Raw genomic sequence first — 26247 nt, forward strand, 5'->3', positions numbered from 1 at the left:
ATCCCCAAATACGCCAACGAAAAGCGAAGGCCTGCCGAACTCCTCCAAGAAGGTGACTTAGTCCTCGTCAGCTCCCAGAATGTCACCCTCCCTCAAGGCCTCTCCCCGAAGTTCAACCACCGCTACTATGGGCCATACAAAGTGCTGAAGTCCTACAACGACATCACCTACAAGCTGGACCTCCCATCACACATCCACATCTACAACGCCTTCCATGTAATTCTACTCAAAAGGTTCGTGCCGGATAACACCTATGGTAGAAGCCTCCCCGAATATGTAAAGGATGGCCTGCCACATGAGCCGGAGGCCATCCTAAAGTCGCGTTTTGGGTGCCAGGGACAATTATTCTATGTCAAATGGCGAAATCGCCCTATGACGGAATGCACTTGGGTACCTGAAGAAATCATGCTCCGACTTGGGAGACCCCTTGTGCTGCGCTTCTACAACATGCCAACTGAAGAGGAGGACAACCCACTAAATGACAACCACATAGAGTAGTCCTCCCCCCCCACTTTGTAACTAGCACCACCCTAGGTAGCTATACATTTTGGTGGCAACATCTAACTCCCCTCCTTGTAAATATCCGCCCCAAAACCTCGGCATCAACTTTTGTATTGACACTCCTCAAAACCCCGGCTTGATGTGGGCGTCAAGCTCTCTCAACCCGGGGGTGTATATAAGGGAAGTATGTGCCACTTCCCCCAACTTGCCAGCCCCGTTTTGAAGTGATTACTTGCGTCCCTTGTATTCGGCACTTTCTTATGATATTGATCATTCGTTCGCGTCCCTCATTCTCGTGTCCCTCTTGCGTTCAGTTTTCAAGTTGCGTTCTTGTATGTGCGTTTGCTTACCTGCAGGTCCCGTTTGCATCGCAGGTGAGCCGGCGCGGCCCCGTTTCCGCGACGCCCCGAACGAGGGCGTCACACTGACGAAGGGAGAATGGGAGGCACTAGACTCTGATGTTGCTACTAGAGAATCAATTGATCTACAAATATGGCTCCATGACAGTGCAGTGCATGACATCTTGGTGAATAACAACTGAAATCTCAATCATCTTCACAAGTATCTTTATCTTAGATATATCTTACCCAATCAATATGTTTTTGTAATCAATGAAAAGGTTCTTCATTCTAGAAAAGAGAAGAGCTTTCTGCGTCAAAACATTGGTTTTCCACGATGTATTAATGTAAAAGCTTGTAACTAAAGCGATTTTGCTCCCATTAATAGATATGGTGTTTTAAATCTCTTTTTCATTTTTATTTGTTCAAGATTTCGATTGGAATATTTTTGTAAATTTGGAGTGTGAATACTTTCAATTTTGGTGTCTTTCAATGGCTTGTCGTGTGATTTTGTTTATGATTATAGTTTTAAGTTAATTTGACGTTGATTTAAAAGCACTTTTTAAGTGCTTTTAAAAAGTAACATTGAGTATTAAAGTGACTTTTTAGGTTTTAAACTTTATTTCTCACATTCACAAAACATTTCAGCTATTTTCCAATCTTCTTTGCGAACAAACCCATGGCAATATCTTCTGATGCACTTCTCACACAACTACAAAAGATAGGACTTGTAGATCGTTCACATGAACTAGTCAACGTGTTTGAGGGGACGATCGACATACATGACATTGCTAACCTTCATGTAGAGGGATTCCAAAGCTTACTTGACTACATGATGGAGCACGTTGAAGAATATGAAATAGTATTCAAGGGATCCGACATGGCGTGGTTGTCAGTGGATTTTCTCAAACACCTCTATGGGGCCGACAAAAACTTTAGCTATCGCTTATTAAGACTTATTAAAGGGCTTACTGAGAGGGACTGTAGAATAGAGGACGAGGATGACCTCATAAACTTGGGCATGGGGTGCATAGGCACCCAATTTATCTTTTGGGACATGGTTATGGTCTTGCTTGTGCTTGAGGACATGGAGAAGGGAAAATCAAAGGAAAAGGCCAACCATAAACCTCTTGTGATCATTGTGGAGGAATCAAATGAAGTTATTGAAGAGATTGATGAGCAGGCTGAAGCATCTGTGGCACTCGTCTTCTTGCAAGATCCCAGCTCCACTAGGGAGGAAGATTGGATGATAGAGGGAGACGAGGTGTTGGAAGAATTCCTGACCTCCGAATTCTCACTTTGCATGCAATGGTGGTGGATGGTCATTACTTTTTGTTCCTTGATGACATTGCAAAGACACTAGGACTCAGAGAAGATGAGTCGCTCTCAATGCTTGCTATCTATGCGGGCATGAAAGATCCTAGTGGAAAGCAAGAGATGGTCAACTTTCATATTGACTTTAAAGACTAAGTCTCCCAACAAGCCTCTCTTTCCTCCCTAGTATAAAAACAAACAGAATTTGGTACAAACCATGGCAAATACACTTATAGAAATCAAATCATGCACCTCATTTTATGAAATCATCTCGAAAAGTGTTTTTCATCCACACAAACCGCTGATCACTATGGGTGGAGAAGATTGCTATAGCAGCGACCTTACAAGGAAAACTCTTGAAGAGATAGATGAAGAAATTGAGGTTAGCACGTTTTAACCTTGTCGATAGTCTCTTGTACCTTATAGCAAGTCTTGAAGTTGTTTAAAATATTTTGCAGATTGCATACCATGTTGATAAGTTTGCAATGCGTACTGGAGGTTTGCACAACATTCCTATGGGTAGAGATATCTCTTGTGGCACTACCTTGGCCATCTAGGGCCATCCATTCTTTGAGTTTCTCACAGAGAGTTCTCCAAGCATGGTTCTGTGGAGCTACTCAAGTTTATAGCATTAAGTGACATCCTTGTTGAAGATTTCCTTACCCTTAGTGCTCACACGTGTATCTTGGTGGACCACGAGGCGGCATTGTATGCCTTTATAGGAAAGCACTCTGGGTAAGTTCTCTCCCATTGTGCCTGAAGCCTAGGTCAAGGGGTGACAAACCCAGAGGTTATTATAAAAACCCTTGGTATCAAGTCTGCCATTCGCCCTATACCCACAGATATAATTTACAAGAAAACCAACCAGCCATGATGTAATATCCAAAGCAATATACAATGATTTTATTCTTTGTATTTTTTTGTCGCTTCATGTACTTTGTTTTTTCTATTGCACATATTGGCCAATATTTTATTTTTTGCAAGGCGTTCATACCTCCTCGACCATCCAAGCATCCACCAAACGTGGGATGCCTACCGGTTAACATTTTGCAAAATGGAGCCATTTTGGGTGCGCACAGAGGTCGTGGGACCACCAAATTGCATGATGACGCCCGACAGTGTCGTGTAGGCCATAAAAAGGCCGTGTGCGCAAGGGCATGCATAGGCCAATTTGACAAAATTGGCTTATACGCGCTTGATGCACAATGCCTTTTTTTGGCCTGTGCGGCGTTGTCAGGCGTCGTCGTGCAATTTGACCGTCCCACGGCCTCCGTGCGTACCCGGAACGGCTCTGTTTTGCAAAATGTTCACCGGTAGGCGTCCCACATCCGGCGGGTGTTTGGATGGTTGAGGAGGTGAAATCTAGCAACTTGATTAATTCACCGAATGGTAGAAAATTGACTCATTCATATTATATGGAAAGATTACAAATATCATAAACAAAGGTTACATAGGGGAACTAATTCTCGTGGACGCACCCTTCATTTCTGAGATTGATCACTAGAGCTAGATCTACATTTTTTAGTGTAACTCGCTTAGCATGCACCATACAAGAAACGCCATCTTGGAACAACTGCACCAAAATGTCCTCGACAGCATCCTCTAAGGCCAATAGAGTTGCACACTGGATACATGTAACAGAATCTGAATATTCATCCATTATTTCTCTCATCACCTGAGAGAAGGCTGCTTTTGGTATTATTGGCTTGGTGCTCTTGTGATATTTTCGGATCTCACGTAAAGCAACTGTGCTTGGCTTCCATCGCTGTTACTTCTGTGTTGTTGGTGGTGGAGGAGTAGCTTGTCTGGCCCATTAAATTTGGTATTTGGTGATTATTATGGCAGTGTTTATGTGATGAGACTTGACATTATGACAATTGATTCTAATGAGTGTGACCAATGATATCTTGATTCATCAAGATATGACATATACTACTTATTCTAGTGGTATGGGGCACTAGAATAGGTAGTATGTGGATGACGACAGGCATAAACAATAATGTCTAATTTTATGAATTTTTTCTTCGTGATAATTTCAATACAGATTTCTAATCACTACTTTTTTCAAGTATTGTTTGCAGATTTTTTCGCAACTGAGCACAGTTGCTTTCCAACGGAGAGGTATGTTATGGAATTGATATTTTGATATTTTATGTAGCTGACAGGTGGAAAAGGCAAAGGGTTATGCGAAAGGATAATATAATTTATCATTTAAGTGCTCTTTATGAGCCATGGCCAATTATTGCCCGGCCGATCAATATGTATTCATTTGAGCATTCACTAATCTATAAATAAATACATGCAAGAGGAAAATGCTCACTCTTGCACGGGGAGAGATTGCACCCAGTGTCTGTGTATTCTTCTCCCAACTCCTCTCTCCTCTCTTGCTGTGCTGGCGTAGCACTCCACTCTAGGAGATATTTTTTGCAGGGATTCCACGCCTCCGACTGTAGCATATGTCACATGTGGGAGATGAAAAGCTACCAGCCACCAAATATTATTCTCTAACTGAACACCTAAACACGTGTTCCTTCTCAATGGCATTTAGCTCAACATTGACACCCACCGAGGCCCTACTCATCAACGTAACACTTACCCTCTTGAGCCGTTGACCTTTAACAACTTGGCACTCATCAACCTTCATAACAAATATCACATTTCCATTACACTCTTCTTGTGCCAACCCATAAAATCTTATCATTGACTCTTGTAGCTTCAACAAGTCAGCATACATATTGTTGAACTCGTTGTAGCGAAAGAATTTGTTGTCTTCTAATGGCATGTCATCCTCCACATACTGAAATCCACCCAACAAGCTTGCAACATCATTATTGGCGCACTTTTTTACAACATTGACACTATAGGCATTGGCAGAAACCTAAACAAACCTTTTGTCCGATGATTGAGTGTGACACTTTTATACAAAGCTTCATAGGCCTTGAAACTTATTTCTGCACTTTCACACACCTCCATCATCTCTTGAGGTGACACAATGCTCTTTAGCAATACCCCAAACCCCCAATTTCACTAATTTCATACTAACCCATGCTAATTTTGCTTCATTTCCATGCTAAATTCTATTAATTTCATGCTAATTCTTACTAATTTTGACTAACCTTGCTAACCTAACCACTAACATTTGAAGTGTAAAGTATGTTAAATCCCCTTGCAAGAGGTGGAATCATTACTCTAATCAAGTTAATTGTGCTAATCTATGCCTAATTCGATGATTTGAGTGTTTGATTTTTTGGCCTAAAATGGTCAATTTTGGAGCTGATTTGATGGTGCACACACTTGTGTGTGCAATGATGCGTCTTCGCGTGGAGCAAAGGAATAGCTTGGAGTGTAATTACAATGTAAGTGCACTCACTTGTTATGCCAATCCTTGATTGATTAATAAGGTTCAATGCCACTAATTATTTGCTAAAATTAGGTGTGTAACACAAATTGACCTACACTTTGCACCTAATTTGATACACTTGGAATGAAATTGATGGTCAAATTTTGACTAATGAACTTTGTGAGTGTCAAAATAATGCTTAATTCTCATCAAGAATTCATGTGTGTGCATAAAAATCATTGTGTGTGTGCATGCATAAAAATTGATGGAATTGATGATTTATGAGCATGTGACCATGTAATTGATGTGTACGCTAGGATATTTCAATCATTAAATAAGCCTAATTGCCAAAAATTTGTGCAAAAATTGAGTGTGTGTGCCTATCCAAGACACACTTGATTTTCTATGATTAATCGTCAATTGGGACAGCTAAATGGTTTTTGATTGTAAAATGATCATGAAAAGTGGGTGCAATCATTAGGTGTAAGCCTAAATGCATTGCCAAGTGAGCCAAATTTGAATTTTTATGCTTAATTTTTGAGTGTGTGCATTGCTTGATTGAGTCAAAATAGAGTTATTTTTTGGAAATTGAGCATGCATGCATTTACTTATGCTTGATTGAGTTTGCAATTTGAGAATTTTAATGTGTAATTGATGGATTAATTGCATAAATTCTTGGCCTAAATTTGGGTGTGTGTGCCTACTCAATGGCATGTGCAATCCGGTGCTTGAATGAATAATTGGTATATTTTACCAATTATGATGATTAATTTGGCCAAATAATTGATGTGTAATTTGATGAACATAAAAAAAATGCACTAATGTTTCACTAGCACATGGTTCACAATAGCATCATTAGGAATATGCACGAGTTCAAATTCCGATTCATCAAGACATGGTTCTATTTAGATGCATCGATTCACACTTGGATACATCCATGCATAGGTTTTTAGGGTAGGCCTTACCGCCAAATATTGAGTTTGGGGAAGTGTTTAAAACCCATTACAATACATTCTCATACCAATAGTGCTACCATTCCCTTCTTTTTCTTCTTCTTCTTCCACAGTGTGTGCTTTGCCTTTTAATCTCTAGGATTCTTTTGGTTCCTAGCATGATCTTTGAGGAAACACCAATTAGGTGCATGCCCCTTCTTATTGGTGGATAATATAGTGCTTGTATACATACATGTGCAATAGATTTGTACAAGTGCAGAAAGTCTTGTGCAAATGCATGGCTTGGTGCTTTGATTATTGTTATCTTTTTAGTTGTAGCACAGATGTCGTGAATGTACCAAAACTCCGATTTGCTGATATGAAAAGACTGACGCGCTCCACAAGATAAGAACTGTAGGCGCATGCTCTTACTTTGGCCTTGATCCTTCATTTGGAGCTGCTCAATCCGGTATAAATCTGCATTCAAACCCAAATTCAAGCTACTATATCTTCCCCACCGTAGCTTCAATTGACGAGCCATAAAGACAGGCTTGTGGAGATCTTTAAGTACTACAATTCTAATGCATAAACCCCCATGAATGATCACTTCAAACATACTCTCCTTTAGCATCATTAGACAACTTTTTGGCCCTTAAAAGCCGCATATGGCATACATTTATCATTAAGTTGTCTTGTTACCAAGCCCCGATCACCAGTCAATAATCATGTACACTCAAATTATGCACAATGTGCATCCTTTTGCTCTTTTTCTCATCATAGAAGCGGAGCTACACAACACCGTATAGGCTCTAGCAGTGTGCAAAAGATATCCTTGCTACAATCAACCATTAGCAACTCGCATGCAACCAAGTCTCCCACTAGAAAAACTACTAAACCACTCTCGACATGGTGTGATGTGGAAAGCAACATTGCTATCTAGTAGCCATCATTGATCCTCTCAAAAAGTAGTATCATCACAATCATGGGAAATATTCTTCCATAAAACAAGACTAATTTCCTTCAATTACCTGTACAATCCACAATGAGCCCTTTATATCCACCACCACATCCAAGACTTTGTGGCTTGATGCATTAAATTTATCATCATAATCATCAATATCACCCCGATCTTGATGAACATAGATAGAATGTTGTTGACATTCTACATAACACACTTAAACAAATATGTAATAATGAAAGACTAAACATCATTTTTCAAATAGTTCATTCGATATCAAACCATAATCTATGTAAAAATATACTACCAAAAAATGATTCTTTGTGGCAATCCAAGGTCTCAACTAAACTTTCCTAGGTACATTGGTTATAATACCCATGGGGAAGCTCCCTATTGAAGTCAGAATGCTTTGTGGAAATCCAAGGTCTCAACTAAACTTTCCTAGGTACATTGGTTATAATACCTATGGGGAAGCTCCCTATTGAAGTCAGAATGCAATTCCAACTCCGGGCCAAATTTCAACGTATTATCTATAGACCCCCCTAGCCCTGAGTCAAATGGTCATATGGCTCATTGAGGATGTTCTATGAGCGGTCGCTATGTCGCCCTTCAGGTTTGGTATGATTTGGTCTTCTCTTTGTTCTTTCTGGAGAATGTTCTGCTAACCTAACGTATTTTTGAGCTACCTTGACCCCAAAAACATGTACAAACGGACTCGTTAGTAAGTTAGGAACATACTCCTCATGAGATTGTTTAGGGTAGAGGCTGGTAGAATTCAACGAAAGCGCGCAAAAAACTAGCTATGAGAGCTCTCTCCAAGACAGACAACGTAGAAATGAGACTAGTTTTGCCCTACCTGGGCCACACATACCTGGGCTTTCCGACTCATTCTCTCAAACTCCCCGGTTAGTCCTACTAGACTACATAATACACTTTCCTTTTGAAAATTTTGTCGTTCGGATTTCGATTGCTCCTTTTTTGAGAAATTCACCAAATCAAGCATTGCCGACCTAATAAATGTTTTTTGTCACCATCGTCAATATTGAGCAAGACTTGACATGCTTGTCTGTCTTCCCTTCCTAATCATCAGGGTATCTTTTGTTTTTCCATCTGAGCCTATTTCCTATTTATATTCTTTTTTGAATCTTTATTATTAAAAATTTAAACGAAAAATACTAAACTAATCCAAAAATAGAAAACCAATCCAAAAATTACCTAAACACACATAAGCACTAGACTTGGCCATATTTATGTGGATTTCTCCATTTTGATCACTTTTTGGCAAAAAAACATGCAAAAAGAGTAAAAAATACAATATTTTAACTTGTTCAAGGATATTTACACTATTTATACACACCTAGGGGTTATCATATTACAAATTCCCCTCTCTCTTTTCTTATAAATACATTTTACTTGCAAATTACAAAAACCGCACATTAACGTACAAGCACTTCAAAACACTATTGCCCTTTTTCTATTTCAAAAATTTGGGTCAACATTGAAAATGCCTCCCCCCCTCCTTGCATGGGTCTTCCAAGACAAGAGAGTGTAGTCTGGGTTGTGCAATACATGGGTAGTCAAGTTGTGTCTATGTATAGCCGAGGTTGGCTTTACCATGCTACGGAGGTCAATGCAATTTAAAACACTATGCAGTGCAAGAGGTGGGTCTTGATCAGTGAGCACAAGGGTTGTCGATGACGAACCATCTTGTTGGTTGACTCTCTCAAAAAGTAGATCTTGAGGTAATTGCACTCGTTCCTTGATAGTTTCTTGCGTCCTACAGTCAATGGTGTTGGAATCATGTAGTGTAAAGTGTGGGTTTTTTCCAAGAGTCTAAGTGAAGGAGGGAAGAGGGAGAATTATCCCACATATAATGGAGTCAAGGTGTAGAGATACTTAAAAATCACTTTCATGAATAAACACACAGCTCAAGTTTGCACTACATGCTTGTCTTTGGTGAGCCTATGCTAAGCTAAGTCAATACTCAAGATTGTGTTTATGAGTCCAAGCTAATCTATCTTGGAACCTAATTCACTTGAGTGATAATATTGCTTACACACACTTGCACTATGTTTCTCTTTCATCCACTCTAGCTAGCACGATCCCATTCCCATCAAGTGGTATCAGAGCCACGGGTATGCTAGCTAGTTTGCTATTATGCATTTGCGTGTTTGTACAATTAGCATTCCTTAATCATCATTAACTAGATCACTTAGGTTTGCTCTTCTATTGCATCACACGTGCCTAATTAGTATTCCATTGGCTAGCATGAGCATGTTCTTGAGTTAAAGACTCTTGGGACACTACTCATTGGCTAAATGGAAAGTTCATTAATTATCCATTAGGAACTTTCATTTTACATTCAAAAGATGATCCTTATGCTAGAAAAATTAGCATTTTCTATTGATGTGTGTGCATAGCCTATCTCAAGAGCTTTCTATCGACTATCTCCTTGCTCAAATCTGGCTCCATCAATGCACTAAATCATTTGATCCATTTTTGCTCCATTAAGTGCATTCTCAGCATGTGTAATCCATGTAGTTTTGAAACTCAAAAGTGTGTGTGTATGTGTGCGCGCCTAGAAGCATTTAATGCCATCTGCTAAAATTCTCAAGTCAATGCTAAAAGGGTCCAAGGGGTGGTCCTAATTTGGTGGGAACATTGCCTAAAAAGGTGCAATTTTTTTTACTTTTGCCACAAGGGAGGTGGGCGCCGTGGACGGATTTCAAAGTGCGCCCAAAAAGTCAATACTATACCTTTGTCGGGTCCGACCGTCGTCCGATCGAATTGTCCGCAGCCAATCGACCAGCCTCAAAAGGCTTCTCTCGACTGTTTGTTGTTGCCCGCCTGCTCGGAGGCCCTACTCACCCTACCCCCACCGGCTCACGCGTGCCTGGCTTGACCTCGCCTGCCTAAGGGCCTGCCCGACTGCCCGTGCTACCCGCACTTATCCGACTTGCCCGGCCTTGCTGCCCGCTACCCGACCCTATAAGAACTTCTTCCTATGGCCATTGGCCCTACCCTTTGGTCTAGTAAGCTCCAAGGCCTCTAAGGCAGTGCTCCCACCCTAAGGCCATTACCCCAAGGAGCTAATAAGGCCTACAAAGGCTTATTGGCGGCGTGTCTCACCTGCAAGAATAAAGTAAGAATCCTAGCCCTTCAAACACATGCTCCCACTTAGAAGCATCAACAAGACTTCTTCCAAGCACTCAAGGCAAGAAACTCTCCAAAGCTGCATCAAGCCACTCAAAGACCTTTTTTAAAAATTTCATCAAGCATTCAAAAAAATAAAATCAAGCTACCAAGGCTTCACAAAGGCCTCAAATTACCTCGAGCTTCAAAGGGGCACTATTTTGTGAAGAGGAGCTTCACGACGGTGAAGAGGGGCTTCACAAAAAAGGATCTCTCTCTCTCTCTCTCTCTCTCTCAACTTGCAATAAAATAAATCCATCCAAGCACAATAAATAAATAAACTTCAACTCTGGGATACTTGTGCCTGTGTAAAGAGGTAGACACTAGCTAGGAGAATCTCCTAAGCTCAGACCCCTCTATTAGCACAATGGGGAAAAAGGGAATTGAAAAGTACAACGGGGAAGGATTTCACACGTGGAAAACAAAGTTAAGGGGTTACTTAATGAAAAAATGTTTATGGTATGTTATAGGCACTACCTTAGAACAACAAGCCGACACGGATGTTTAGTGCACACTAGGGCATCTACACTCATAGGGGGTGCACAGAATTGGCCTAGGACGAACAAGCATTAGGAATCATAATCACTTCCTTGCATGACAACTATGTGCATTTCAAAGGGGAACACATGTCAGAAGGCTATCACTTATGCTACTTAATTCTCATTGGCTAAGCTTGGAGAGGTCGAATGGGATGTCATCATGAGTAATTTGCATGAGGCGTCGACCGAGAGAGAGAGAGGGGGCTGAATTTCTCAAAGCATTATTCCACACACACTCACACTAGCTCATGTGTGAATCAAGAAGACTCTCTCTCTCCTTCTCATGCTTTAATGGAAAGATTATCACCTACTCCAAGCTTGTCAGAAGGGAGGCCTACACCAACAACTCTTGGCTTTGTGATGCAAATCCAACCAAGAGCCAAGCTTCAATGCATGCTCATCTCCTCTACCATGCTAATTACTAAGCTATGCTATGCTAATATGAGTGATTATGTGAGGAGATGTACATCTTTCTCTCGTAAGACTACTCCTTCTTCCTCTCAATCTACTCTCATACCCCGCTAGCTCTCACCATCTTTGAAGTTGTGTGAGGTCTTGGGTCTGAGACCGTGAGGGAATTGATGTTGTGTTTTATAAGTGTTTTTCTTAGTGCTTGAATCTTCCATCTTCATTGCACTAGCTACTTTTTGAAGGAACACAAGAACTGTATTGTAAAATGTCTCTCTTGATGGGAAACCTGAAATACAAAGCCTTTTGGAGGGGGGACCGGCTCCATATAAATCCGGTCCTCAATTGTTGTCAATAGCTTAATTTCTCTCTCTTTTGAAGTATTGTTCATGCCTATCTAACTAGGTGTTATGGCTTTTGTTGCTCTCTCCACCCAAGCACTCTTGTTATGCTCATTAGGAACCTATTCTAATGAAATGCTCACTATGTTCATGCTATTTTCCGCTACACACAAGCTACTAGGCCATTAAATGTTACATTATGAATGTGGAAGAATGGGAAATGTGGCAAAAGACTTCTACACAAACAAACCTTGCAACATTTGCAGTAAGAAGGGACACCCTCCTTCTTGATGCTACTCAAATGGAGGCAGTAGCAGTGGAGAAAGCAGCAGTAGTAGAAGCAACAACAAAAGCTACGAAGGAAAGAGACCTAACAAAGGATCAGCTCACATGGTAGAAGACAAAGGCAAGAACAACCTTGTCTTCTATGATGACATACTTTGAAGATGTAGCCTCTCTACTATTAGGGGAGGACTTTTATTTTCCTATGTGGATATTATCATCATGTGTGGATTTTGTCAGCCTGTGTGGATTTTACCATCATGTGTGGATATTGCATCTTCCGTATTTTGTTTTAGTCCAAATCCCAAGGGGAAGATTGTAAAGTGTGGGTTTTGTCCTAGAGTCTAAGTGAAGGAGGGAAGAGGGGGAATTATCCCACATGTAATGGAGTCAAGTTGTAGAGCTACTTAAAGCTCACTACATACTTGTCTGTGGTGAGCTTGTGCTAAGCTATGTCAATACTCAAGATTGTGTTATGAGTCCAAGCCTAATCTATTTTGGAACCTAATTCACTTGAGTGATTATATTGCTTACACACACTCATACACTTGCACTATGTTTCTATTTCATCCACCCTAGCTAGCACGATCCCATTCCCATCTTATAGCTCTATAGTAGGTGGTTTTGTTGGTAATGATTGAAGCTTTGGTACCCATTTGTACGTTATTTTTCTTGGTTTTGCCTTGGATTGCCATTTATACACCATCGTTGGTTTGGGCTTGGCTTCAAGTTGTTGCTTGGGTTTCCACATCCATTTAGTTGACAATGACTTTGGTGTCCTTTGTTGCGGTTGATAGGGAGGTGTTGGTCTAGGTTTGTTTTAAGTACTCATCATTAGCTACTTAGGCACCCAAATCTTCTTAGAATTGTTGGTGAGTTGGGATTTTGGTACCCAAAATTGCCTGGTATCTTGCATGCCGATATTTTGAGGATGGATTTTATGTTGAGAAGTGGTCATTGGAGTTGAGTTAAACTTGTTGTCTGGTAGCTTTGGAGTTTTGAGAGCAGTCTTCCACTCTTCATGATTGTGAGCAAATGATACTCGTAATTGTCCACCTTTGAGTGTTAACTCAAGAACCTTATCATCCCAGTCCTGGATAGCTTTATAGGTTCTCATCCATGGAGCTCCTTACACAATACCTTCGTTTATATGCTTATCAACAATGCAAATAAATGTGTGTGGTCAGAAAACGCCATGCACAAAGATATTGAAATTGATCAATTCCAATGTTGATGAATTATTTTTGACAGCCCTTGACTTTGGCTCTGCAGTATTCCAGTGGTGGGGTTGTCACTCTATTGTAAGTCGAATAGCTTACTGCATTGAGTTGTACACCTCTGTTGACTAGTGCTTTGAATTTGGACCCATCTTTCAAGGTAACTGTTATCCTAATGTCCAATTCATCCAGCCATTCATCATCTGTTTTTACTTCATCTTTTGCTACAGATTGAGTAAAGTAGTGATGGTGAATCTGAAGGGTATTGATTGGCAAAGCTCTAGGGATTGGGCACATTGCGATTTTTCCTTCAAATTTGAATCCGTGCTTCTTCTTGAGCCTCCTCAATCACCTGCTATAGTTTAAGCTTTAGTTCCTTTTCTCCATGCATTCTTTGCCAAAGATCATTAGTCAATGGAAAATGGTATTTTTGAAGACAACATCCACTAATCCAAATCTCCATAATTTCCCCATCTAAGGTGGCGAGTTTAACTTCCCTGCTTAGCAAAACATTCTCGATTACAAAAGATGTGTTGTCTAAAATCGAAAGGGTCTCTGTCAATATCCTTGCTAAGAGAGCAATCGAGTGCTCTTGACTTAGCAACCGCTAAGGGCCAACCCCTAGAAAGCAACATTGCATCTAGCTCAAAGGACACCTCTTGAACAAACAACACAACACATGGTCCCTAGGGCCCAAAATGTTGTTCAAACAACACCCTTACCACCTCCAGTGCTAGGACCGCAACCACCACATCCGAGAATCACTTCTGTGAATCAATTGGGTTGTGAGTCATCTATTGCTTGTTTGGAAGGCGTTAAGGAAGATATAGATCCTAATATTGCGTATGGGATGGATGTGCTTGAAGAAAGTCCACAATACTACATGGAGGACTATTGGGGACAAGTCAAACCTGTATATCAAGTAGCTGCTCTTGCGGCAAGAGGCCAAAATATCAATTACACTGCTAAGAGACCACCTCTTCAATGCTATGAGTGTGGAGGTCCACATCGTGTAGCCGAGTGTCCTATTAGGCTACAAAAGAATGCCACACTAATGCAAACCAATCAAGCAAGCAAGTCTACAATGCCAATACTCATGTGTAATCGATGTGGCAGAGATCATTTGATTGCCCAATGTCCAAATAATCCAAATGCACCGAAGATCGTGCCATTAAACTTGATTAAAGTTACCGAGGAGCCATCACCAAGTACACCAGTAAACGTACTCACACGATCGATGCTCCAAAAACAAAATTATATTCTTGAGGAAAGAGACACGGCATCAATTGCCCAATCTCAGAAGAAGAAGAAAACACGAAGAAAGAGATCGAAAAAAGTAGCGAAGTCAGACCCCAGTTCAAAGACCAACGTAGGGACTGGTGATGACCCCGTATATATGAACGACGCTGAAGAAGATTCTGATTCAGGTGAAACCATGGAGACCAAAACGACCACTAACATAGAAACCAACAAGGAAGATCTTCATGAGCCACAATGGCCAGGATCCAAAAAGAAGATAGGAACTTACCCAAACCCTACAGAGGAGATTGAGCGAGTCATGCAATTAAGGAGTTTGGTAGAAGATACCCAAAGGGATCTAGAACCAGCACCTAGGAAGATCGAGATTACAAACACCGTGTTCCCTACACAACAACAACCTCACCAAGTCCATAGACCCTTAGACATACCTAGTGTCATCCAAGAAGAAAGTGACTTAAGGTCATGGGAAAGTGGGCGTACTCACTTCTTGATGGAAATAATGTTTACAGAGGGACTACGTGATCTATCGAAGAAATGGAGATCCCATCTTCCCCACGTCAAGGGACTCAAGGCCAAAAGGTGGCGATAAACATTGCCAAATTGATGGATTTCAGGTCTTCAGAAGTTAGAACCACCATCATGTCCAAACTATATAAAGACCCTGAGCTAGTCTCAGCTCTTCGAGCCTTCCTCAATGGAGAACTAAAGTTTGGGCTATCACAATTTGCACATATGGATGGAGCGGGAGAGATGCCAATAGAGGAGGAATACATAGATCCACAACCAAACCTAGATGAGAACCTTGTTATAGAGATACCTGTTAACAAGTTGGGACAATACTTTGAGGGTGATGAATCCAATGCGACCATACCAAGGGATTAAATGTGAAGGGAATCGTTGAGGGTGGCGCTGGGGTTAGCATTGTGACTAAAAATTGATGGGAAGCTACGGCAAGACCTCACCTTGAGACCACAACCATAGTAGTGAGGATGGCCAATGGGTCTATTGTTAAACCTATTGGGATGCTAGAAGATCTCAAGATCAAGGTCTTTGGACATAAAATAAGGATTACCTTCATTGTTATGGATTTCTCCAAACACACTATGGCATCGGAGATGATCTTAGGACGTTCTTTCATGAGGGAAGCAAAAATGGTGCATGACTGGTCTAAGAACCATGTCTACCTACAGTTCCAAGATTCTGTCATTCGAGTGGATCTTGTGACGGGTCGAGCACTTCCTCTAGGAAAGAGGTTTATAATTGATCATAGATCTAACACCACAGTTCACTCGGCCCAATTGCAGTATTGTTATACGTGTAAAGCGGAAACTGATGTTGGGGAAGATTCTCCTTATATGGATGTACTACCTGGGATGATTGAGTCGGACAATGTGGATTGGGTCCACCTAGCAGCAACCAAAGACACTTGGGGAAATAGGGGGACGACTTGGGTAACACCTGAGGGGGATGAAATGCCACCACTCGTACCCTTAAACATGCTAGAAGCAATGCATATAGCTTCTGATGACCTACAAGATGAAAGTTTGACTGGCATTGGAACTAGTAGCGCCTCACAAGAATATAGCCCACACGATTTGGGGTCAGAATCATTAATTGAAATTGACTCTGAGGATGAAGAATATGAGTTAAATCTTAGTGAAAATGTGGGGACAAACCATTCAAGGCCCAGTGGTAACCTAGATGACAATCTATCCAAGGGAGCAGAAGACACAAGTAGTGATTCATCTAGTGACTCTTCACTAGAAATCGCCCGTAATCGAGAATTAAACAAGAAGAGTAAGAGATATAAGAGGCGACGATATCGAGCAAATGTGCGTGCTAGAATAAATGAAAAGAAATCTACCGCAGAATGGCTTAATTATATAGGGGCATGTGATGCTCATCGGAAGCTGGTAGATAACTGGGGTGAGTACCTTCAAAGCGTTATGTGGTGTAGTCCACAACCCATTGACATCGTACAACTAGAGGCTACAGAGAAACCAAAGTTGAGCCGTACTGTAAGGAGACGACAAAATCGGGAGTTATCTCAACAACAAAAGGAATCAGAAGTGAAATCACAGTCCATAGAACAACAGGACTCCACAGAATTACACCCTGCACCTGAACATTTCAAATCATATACCACAGAGGAACGTAAGGTTGTGTATACAAAGGCTCAAAGAAAACCTATCGATGGGAGGAATGGAGTCTATGATGGTCCAACGATAGTTTAGGAAATAGAGTTAGCAGACCCAGGAGAAGAGTCTAAACTTGTTTTCATTGCCCAAGATCTGACCGAAACTGAGGAGTGTGTACTTAAAGAACTTCTCAAGGAATTCAGGGATATATTTGCATGGACATATCATGATATGAAAGGTGTTCCACCTTCCGTGGTGCAACACATAATCCCCATGAATAGCATGGCTAAACGAAGTCAGCAAAGACCCTACCCAAAGAATCCTAAATATGCAAAAATTGTTCAAGAAGAGATTGAAAAGCTTGTGGAATGCGGATGCATATACCCTATTGAGCACTCAGAATGGGTGTCTCCAATAGTGATTGTGCCAAAAAATAATGGGAAACTCAGAGTGTGCGTGGATCTGAAGAAGGTCAATGCCGCCACTAGGAGGGACCATTACCCCTTGCCATATTCAGAACATGTGCTTGAAAGAGTTGCAGGGAAGGAAGCTTATAGCTTTTTAGATGGGTACTCGGGCTACAATCAAATCACAATTGCGCTGGAAGACCAAGCTAAAACAGCCTTTATAACTGAATTTGGAGTGTTCGCATTTTGTGTTATGGCTTTTGGTTTAACCAATGCCCCTGCTACCTTTCAAAGATTAATAAACACTGCTTTTAGAGAATATTTGAAGGAGTTTTGTGAGCTTTCTTAGATGACCTTTGTGTTTATTCCTGTTGGAAAGAACATCTATCATGCTTACAAAAAGTGTTTGAGAAGTGTAGATTGTATCGCATATCCTTAAACCCTTTTAAATGCCAATTCTCGGTTAAACATGGAGTCATTTTAGGGCATATAGTGTCAAAAAATGGGATTCCCACAGATGAGGGAAAAATTAAAGCCATTTCTGAATTGCCACCACCTACAAACTATAAAGGAGTTCAAACATTCATGGGCCATGTTGGTTATTACCGACGGTATATTTTAAACTTTGCCGAGATAGCTCGTCCTTTGTACAAGCTTCTTATTGAGTTCCAATGGCCTGCGGAGTGTGACCATGCTTATGAGTCATTGAAAAAGACCTTGACTAGTGCTCCTATTCTACGAGTGCCCGAATGGAATGTAATTTTTCATGTGAATATTGATGCATCGAACTTTGCTATTGGGTGTGTTCTAGCTCAACCAGAAGAACATAAACTGGACTACCCCATTAGCTTTGCAAGTCGTCAATTGAATGATTCCGAGAGAAACTATACCACTATAGAGCGAGAAGGTTTAGGTATGATTTATGCAGTGAAGAAATTTCGCTACTACCTTCTTGCCAACAAGTTTGTGTTCTATGTTGATCACCAAGCGTTGTTGTATCTAGTAAATAAACCGTGTTCCACGGGAAGAATTACACGATGGTTGTTAATTCTCCTTGAGTTTGGTTTTACCGTTGTGGTGAGACCTGGTAAAAGACATGTCATGGCGGATCATTTGTCTCGCATACCCAATGGTGAAGCCCTTACTGGAGTCGATGATGAGTTACCCGATACTTCTCTATTCCTAGTCCAAACCATACCTGAATGGAGTGAGAAGATTGTGAACTTTCTAGTTAATGGTTTTCCACCCAAAGAGCTTCGTAAAGACATAGCTTGAAAACTGTTAAAAGAATGCGAAACTTACTCTCTCATTGCAGGACCTCTCTACAGGATAGGGAAGGATGATATTCTTATACGTTGTGCCCGTGAGGATGAGTATTTATACATACTACAAGAAGCCCACATGGGTATAGCCGGAGGACATTTCTCAGGGGAACTAACAGCTAGAAAGGTGTTGCAATCAAGCTATTGGTGGCCAACCTTATTTAAGGATGCATCACTTTTTGCAAAAGGATGTGATGAATGCCAACGTTACAAGATCACACAACGAAAGGATAGGATGCCCTTATATCCTGTTAAAGTGACTCAACCATTTGAAAAATGGGGTTTGGACTTTGTAGGCCCAATTAGTCCGGCAGCTCGTAGCACTCAATCTCGATATATTATCGTTGCCATTGACTATGTGACAAAGTGGACGGAAGCCAAGGCGACACGTAAGGCCAATGCGAGGTCAACTGCCAAGTTTCTCTTTGAGAACATTACTACAAGATTTGGTTGTCCCTTTGAGATTGTGAGTGACAATGGTACTCATTTTATAAATGGAGTAATAAAAGAACTCACTACCAACTTTATGATAGCTCACCATAAGTCCACACCTTATTATCCACAAGCAAATGGCCAAGCTGAGAGCACCAACAAGACCTTAATCTCTATCTTGACCAAAACGGTGGAAGCTCATCGCACAGATTGGGATTTAAAGCTTACATCAGCTCTATGGGCTTATCGTACTGCGTACAAAGTTACCATTAACTGCACACCATTCAAGATGGTGTATGGCCAAGAAGCGGTTATGCCATGGGAGTTTCTCGTTCCTAGTCTTCGAGTAGCTTCTCAAGAAGGTTGGGATGGTAACCCCTTAGTTGAGCGATTATATATCCTTGAAAGGCTAGATGAAGAGAGGCAATTAGCTGTGCAAAATGCACTTGTGGTGAAAGATAGGAGGAAGAAATGGTTTGACCGTCATCTAAAGAACAAAGATATCAATGTTGGTGATAAATTCCTTATGTATGGAGTGCGTAACAAAAAGAAAAAGTTGAAATATGCGCGAAAATGACCATATAGAGTATGTGAGATCACCCCACAAGGAACCATTCGTGTGGAGACTCTTGATGGAGTTGAAACCATTGGATTCCTCAATGGGAGCAAATTTAAAAGATACTATGATCCTTTAAGCCAAGAGGAGCTACATGCCATCCATACAAAAAAAGCAGCCAAGGCACAAACAGAATTGAAGAAGATACAAGCTCAAGCTGAAGCTAAGGAGCGACAACAACGCATAAGACGAAAACGAGAGGCTAACCTTGGAGTCACACATGCATTCCACGTTGAAACCGATGAGGATTGGTTGGACTCTAACACACCTCTACGATACCCTATTGAGCTAAAAAGCACATATGGAAAGGTGCTATATAACGCCTTATTGGACACGGGTGCTAAATATAATCTGCTATCATATGGGGTGTGGTGTCAGTTAGGGAAGCCACCTCTATCTGAGAGTATTATCCAAGTCAAGGGTGTCAACAAGAAAAAAACTACGGTTATTGGAATCTGGCACACTTCTGTCAGTTATGACAATGGGGTTGTAGCTCAAGACTTTATGGTCATGTCTATTGGAACTATGGAGGGTAATATAAATCTAGGACGAACGTGGATGATAGCCACCAAATGCACTATTGATTGGAGAACAGGGGGTGTCACAACACAGAAACCAACTCTTAGCCCTACCACTCAAGCCATAGTCCCTGAGATATTGCCTCTTAAGGAAATAAAACCCAAAACATTGAATGTCCAAGAGGTTGAACCATATGTCCCCATAGCCCAACTCTTTAGAGCTTCAACTGATGTAGCTGAAATAAAGATTGAGACACACAAGACCCATCACAATATAACAAAGAAAACATACAAGTGGGTCCCTAAAGCTTCTTTAGCAACCATAGCTAGTGCTAAAAGACAGGCGCCTAGTAAGAGACGTCTCATTTGCCCCAAGAAATGTTGCGTTGGTTTCCTAAAAAACTATTGGAAGCCCAAGGCTACTATGAAGGAAATGATCAAATCTGGGTGCCAAAATATAAATTGTGCTCTTACTTGTCACCGGGCCCATGTGAGCTCAATCCTGTGGCTCCAAAACAAATTGAAGATCGCGGAAACAAAAAAAATCACGGAATGCTACACACTTGCTCGAGAGCTAGTTTGGGTACCAAAGAAAGAACGATTTGTTCCACCTAGCTCAGGAACAGCGAAATCAAATGAAGCTTCTTGCTCTTTGTGTAGTTCCTATACGGAAATAAAAGCTTCAACACAACCTCCACATACCATTGTACATATCCATACAAGCAAGAAAGAGTTTGCACCTCCCGTTGTAAGTTCACCACCTACAACAATGTGGCAAATAAAATCATGGGAGAGTACCTTACCACCCTTGCAACTAGATGAAACGCATACGGCGGTCAAAAACTATTGGTTAAATCTTTCACCTATAACAACTTGGAACAATTGGTTTCAAAGGGTGACGACATCATTCCAAAAGGTATGATCTACCCAAAGAAGGGTGGAGTGTTTGCTCACATTCATCATTCACTTGCTTCCCTCTCAACCTTCCTCCCTGACCTCTTAATCTTCAATCTTAAGGAATGTACATATAAAGCCTTATACTCATAAAAACAAGATAAAAAAGTAAAAGAGCAAGAGCCATAATACAAAATCATAAAAACACATTATGCACAAGAACACGGCCCTTGGAATATTTGCACTCTAACTATCATCTATTTGCGTGTACAGATATGGCTAGTACGCTAGAGTCATCCACTACTACCTTGGGTGAGAGGTACCTTCATTACTTTCACAAATGTTTCACATGGTCTTTCCGGTGCTTGCATGTGAATGGGATTTGGTAGTTACGCTAGTATGTGAGAGGAATTTCGAGGAGTTAGGATGGCTGATACGTCTCTTGACCACGACTGACCCATACTTAGTAGAGAGCGTTTCTCCCATTGCACAAGCCTACCCTTTTGACCAAGATGACTATAGGCGTCTAGTGACCTTCTTAGTAAACATGGGTACCTATGATGAAGAAGAAGATTTACATTACTACACGGATGGCACATATGGTCTCATGGATGATGACTGTTTATCTGGACAACGAGAATAGGGGTTTAGCCTTAGGGTTTCTCCCCAATCTCTACAATATCCTATTCCCTTGACTCTCTAGGGGGAGTGCAAATAATTAGGTTAGGGTTCCTTATGTTTTTTTGTTGTGTTCAATAAGTGTTGGTACCTTTTCTCACTGATGTGCCTCCTAGAGGTATTCTTTGTGTTTCTTAGTGTGTACATGAACGTATTGTTGTTGTTAGGATTTGGACCTTCATGGGATCTTTCTCTCATCCACTTTTCAAATCAAGCGCGATTATCAACTCAAACAGGTGTTTCTTGTCCATTAGCATTGCCCCTTATCTTTTTGCATCCATGTTTGTCTGCTTTAATTGTGATTGGTAGCATAATATTCAGTGCCTTTGCTTAGTATCAAACATTAAATTCGATGTAATTTTTTGTCATAATCACTTGTTTAGGTTTAAAAATCAAACAGTCCGACTAAGCTAGTTTGACCAAGCTAGGTGTTAGAGATCTTCTCTTAATACCATGGGGAATGCCTTCCTAATTATCAATGGTTACTTAGGTTCTTAATCCGATTTAGGCAGCATTGTGAGAAATGTACTAGGGCTTTCTAGTGGGCTTAGTCCCTATTGACCTTTAGCTTAAGTATTAGAAAGGGAGTTTACTAGTGTGATGAGCCTGGGGAGGGTAACAGTGTTATATGACCCCCCAAAGTTAAAATGACATAAGGTAAAAATGACATATGAGACCAAACTGATACTGTCTTGGTGGATATAATACAATGCATGGGTACAAAGGAAAATAAGAGAGGAGAGAGAGAGAGAGAGAGAGAGAGAGAGAGAGAGAGAGAGAGAGGAAGGGAGGGGCCGGCGGGGGAGGGAGAGGTAGATAGATAGATTTGTTTATTGTATGACATATGGGACCAAAGTTACATGGGACATATGGGATATGACATATGGGACCAAAGTTACATGTGATGTAGTATTTGTGTCGCTGATGAGTGATTCTTGATGGTCCAAAATTGTGGTGATGAGAGTCGTAATGGAGAGCCCACACTATGGCTGGGAGAGGAAAGTGTGTAGGTCTAGGTCATGGCTGAAAATGTGAAGGAAGTAAGTTTACATGTGACCAAAAGCTGAGCACTCTAGAAGTGTGTGGTACTCAGACTCTCGAACTTGCAGTGAAAGGGGGGAGAGAGAGAGAGGGGGGGGGGGGGGGGGGGGGGGGAGGGGAGGGGAGAGACTGTGAGAGGGGGGGAGTGGAGTGTAGTTTTTTTTTTAAAAGGGAAAGAAAGGGAGAGAGAGGAGTGCTTAGGCCCCCCAAAAAAAACTAAAAAAAAAAAACTATGCAAAGCAATAGTGAGCGAGGTCGCTATTGCTTTGCAAGGTTTTTTTTAATTTTTTTGGGGGGCCTAAGCACTCCTCTCTCTCCGTTTCTTTCCCTTAAAAAAAAAAAAAAGTACACTCCACTCCCCCCTCTCACAATCCCCCCCCCCGTGTGCCCAAACCTTCCCTTCCCTTGCGGACCCCTCTCCCCCCTTCTCTCTCTCTCTCTCTCTCTCTCTCTCTCTCTCTCTCTCTCTCTCTCTCTTCCAATACTCTCTTGCGGCTCCATCACTGGCAATTACACGAACAGAGATTAATAAAATTATCCGTTAGGATCTTATACAGTTGGATACTAAGAGGACATGGGTAGACCCTACTTAAGAATTGGGCACGAAGATGGCCGACTACAAAGAAAACTTCCTACAGCTATCTGAAGATGGATTTGTGATTCGCCCGAGCTACATGGATTCCCACCTGTCTCATGGTTTGAGATGTGCTATTGGTCAGATTCGTACATCCTCACACCAACTGAAAATTGAATTTGGAAGATTTAGGGGAATCCCACCTGAGAGCAGAATTTGCAAGTTATGCGGAATGGAGCCGGAGACAGAATTACACTGCATATGCCATTGCACCGTATACTATGAGATACGTGGGCGTTTCCATTGCCTATTTAAAGAAGGATTTGGACCTCTAGATAGAGTCATGCAATACCAAACTCTCGAACTTGCAGTGAAAGGGGAGAGAGAGAGAGAGAGGGGGGGGGGGGGGGGGGGAGGGGAGGGGAGACTGTGAGAGGGGAGACTGTGAGAGGGGAGGAGTGGAGTGTAGTTTTTTTTTTTAATAAAGGGAAAGAAAGGGAGAGAGAGGAGTGCTTAGGCCCCCAAAAAAAACAATGCAAAGCAATAGCGAGGAAAAAAAAACTACACTCCACTCTCCCCTCTCACAATCCCCCCCCCGTGTGCCCAAACCTTCCCTTCCCTTGTGGACCCCTCTCCCCCCTTCTCTCTCTCTTTCTCTCTCTCTCTCTCTCTCTCTCTCTCTCTCTCTCTCTCTCCTCCATTACTCTCTTGCGGCTCCATCACTGGCAATTACACGAACGGAGATAATAAAACTATCCGTTAGGATCTTATACAGTTGGATACTAAGAGGACATGGGTAGACCCTACACAAGAATTGGGCACGAAGATGGCCGACTACAAATAAAACTTCCAACAACTATCTGAAGATGGATTTGTGATTCGCCCGAGCTACATGGATACCCACCTGTCTCATGGTTTGAGATGTGCTATTGGTCAGATTCGTACATCCTCACACCAACTGGAAATTGAATTTGGCAGATTTAGGGGAATCCCACCCGAGAACAGAATTTGCAAGTTACGTGAAATGGATCCGGAGACAGAATTACACTACATATGCCATTGCACCGTATACTATGAGATACGTGGGCGTTTCCATTGCCTATTTAAAGAAGGCTTTGGACCTCTAGATAGAGTCATGCAATACCAAGATCAAATATGCTTAGGCTTGTACCTATTGGAACTACATCGGCACAGGGATAATCTAATGAGAAGACAAAGAGCACTACAGCCTCAGAGGCAGATCACAGATTTCTTCGGATCGAGAGAAGCAGGAGTGGAAGGAGAAGCAAGAGGCCAGCAGCCAACACAAAGGAGTACCCACATTCATACCAAAGACACCCTCATTGATAGGGCGATTGAGCTTAGGAAATCGAGACGACCACGACCGAGATGCAGAAGCACACTTTACCGCAGGAGACTACAACAAAGGATTAGAAGCATTCTAGCCAGACACCCAGAATGCTCCTAAGAAGATTATTTCATACTTTTTATTTCGTTTTTCACATTTATTTTCAAAATTTTACACTTTTGACACTTAGTACTTTGGTACTAAGGTACCCAGACATTGTAACAGATTCACCACTTTTGTATCAGTTCGGTCTCATAGGTCATTCTGGCCTTTTGAAGACGTTAATATAACATTTCATTTCATTTCATTTCTCTCTCTCTCTCCCTCTCTCTCTCTCTCTCTCTCTCTCTCTCTCTCTCTCTCTCTCTCTCTCTCTCTCCCCCCCCCCCCCTTCTTTCTCATTTTATTTTGTACCCAGACATTGTATTAGATCCACCAAGAATGTATCATCTTGGTCGCATGGGTCATTTTGGCCTTTTGATGACAGTTAACATAGCATTTCATTTCATTTGTGATTAGGATTGGAGGGACTCAAAAAGCGACAATGTGACAGGAGGTAGAGAAAGAAAAAAGGAAGATGCAGTGGGAGAGAGATCGATCGATAAGGGGAGAGAGAGAGAGAGAGAGAGAGAGAGAGAGAGAGAGAGAGAGAGAGAGAGAGAGAGAGAGAGAGAAGGGGGCGACAAAATTCTGAGGAAGAGAGGTGAAGTGTATTGTTTTTTTTTCAAAAGAAAGACAGGCTCACCCTGTACAACCCCTCCCCCTCCCCCCGCGCTTGCTTTCTTTCTCCCTCCCAGTCTCCTACTCTCTCTCCACCTGCCACCCCTCTTCTCTTGATCTCTCTCTCTCCCTCCCAATGCTCCCCCTCTCTCTTCCCCTCCCTCTATCACTCTCTCTTTCTCTCCCCCTTTCTCCCTCTTTTACAAAAAAACGGAGGCACTAAAGATACTGCTACTACTTTGTTTTTTTTAAATAGCTCTCTGCACCCTCTCTCTCTCTCTACCCTTGCCACCCTTTCCTCTCGTCCTAGTGTGTGTGTATGTGTGTGTGTGAGAGAGAGAGAGAGAGAGAGAGAGAGAGAGAGAGAGAGAGAGAGAGAGAGAGAGAGAGAGAGATTCTACCCTTGCCACCCTTCCCTCTCTTCCTTGTGTGTGTGTGTGTGTGTGTGTGTGTGTGTGTGTGTGTGACACAGAGAGAGAGAGAGAGAGAGAGAGAGAGAGAGAGGAGTTGGGGGGGGGGGGGGGGGGTAGGGGGAGACAACGAGAGAGAGGGGTGGCGGGCGAGAGAGAGACACACGCACAGAGGGAAGACATCACGAGAGAGGGGTGTGGAGGGAGGGAGGGAGAGAGAGAGAGAGAGAGAGAGAGAGAGAGAGAGAGAGAGGGAGGGATAAGGAGAGGGGTTATAGAGAGACTAAGAAAAGAGAGAGGAAGAAGGGAGTAGGAGATAAGAGGACTTTAGGGAAGGGATGGTGGTTTCTAGAGGAGGAGCTGGAAGAAGGGAAGGTGGTTAGAGGAGTAGATCGAGAGAGGAGGTGGAGGAGAGGAAAGATTTTGGAGGAGGAGGCTGAGGAGGAGGAGGAAGGGAAGAGGAGGAAGCACATGGGCGGCAAGAGGAGGAAGGGGAGGTAGAGAGGGCGGAACTCCAAAAAAAAAAA

This window comes from Adiantum capillus-veneris, chromosome 27 (assembly GCF_014529385.1).
Source record: "Adiantum capillus-veneris isolate H3 chromosome 27, ASM1452938v2, whole genome shotgun sequence".
Lineage (NCBI taxonomy): Eukaryota > Viridiplantae > Streptophyta > Polypodiopsida > Polypodiales > Pteridaceae > Adiantum > Adiantum capillus-veneris.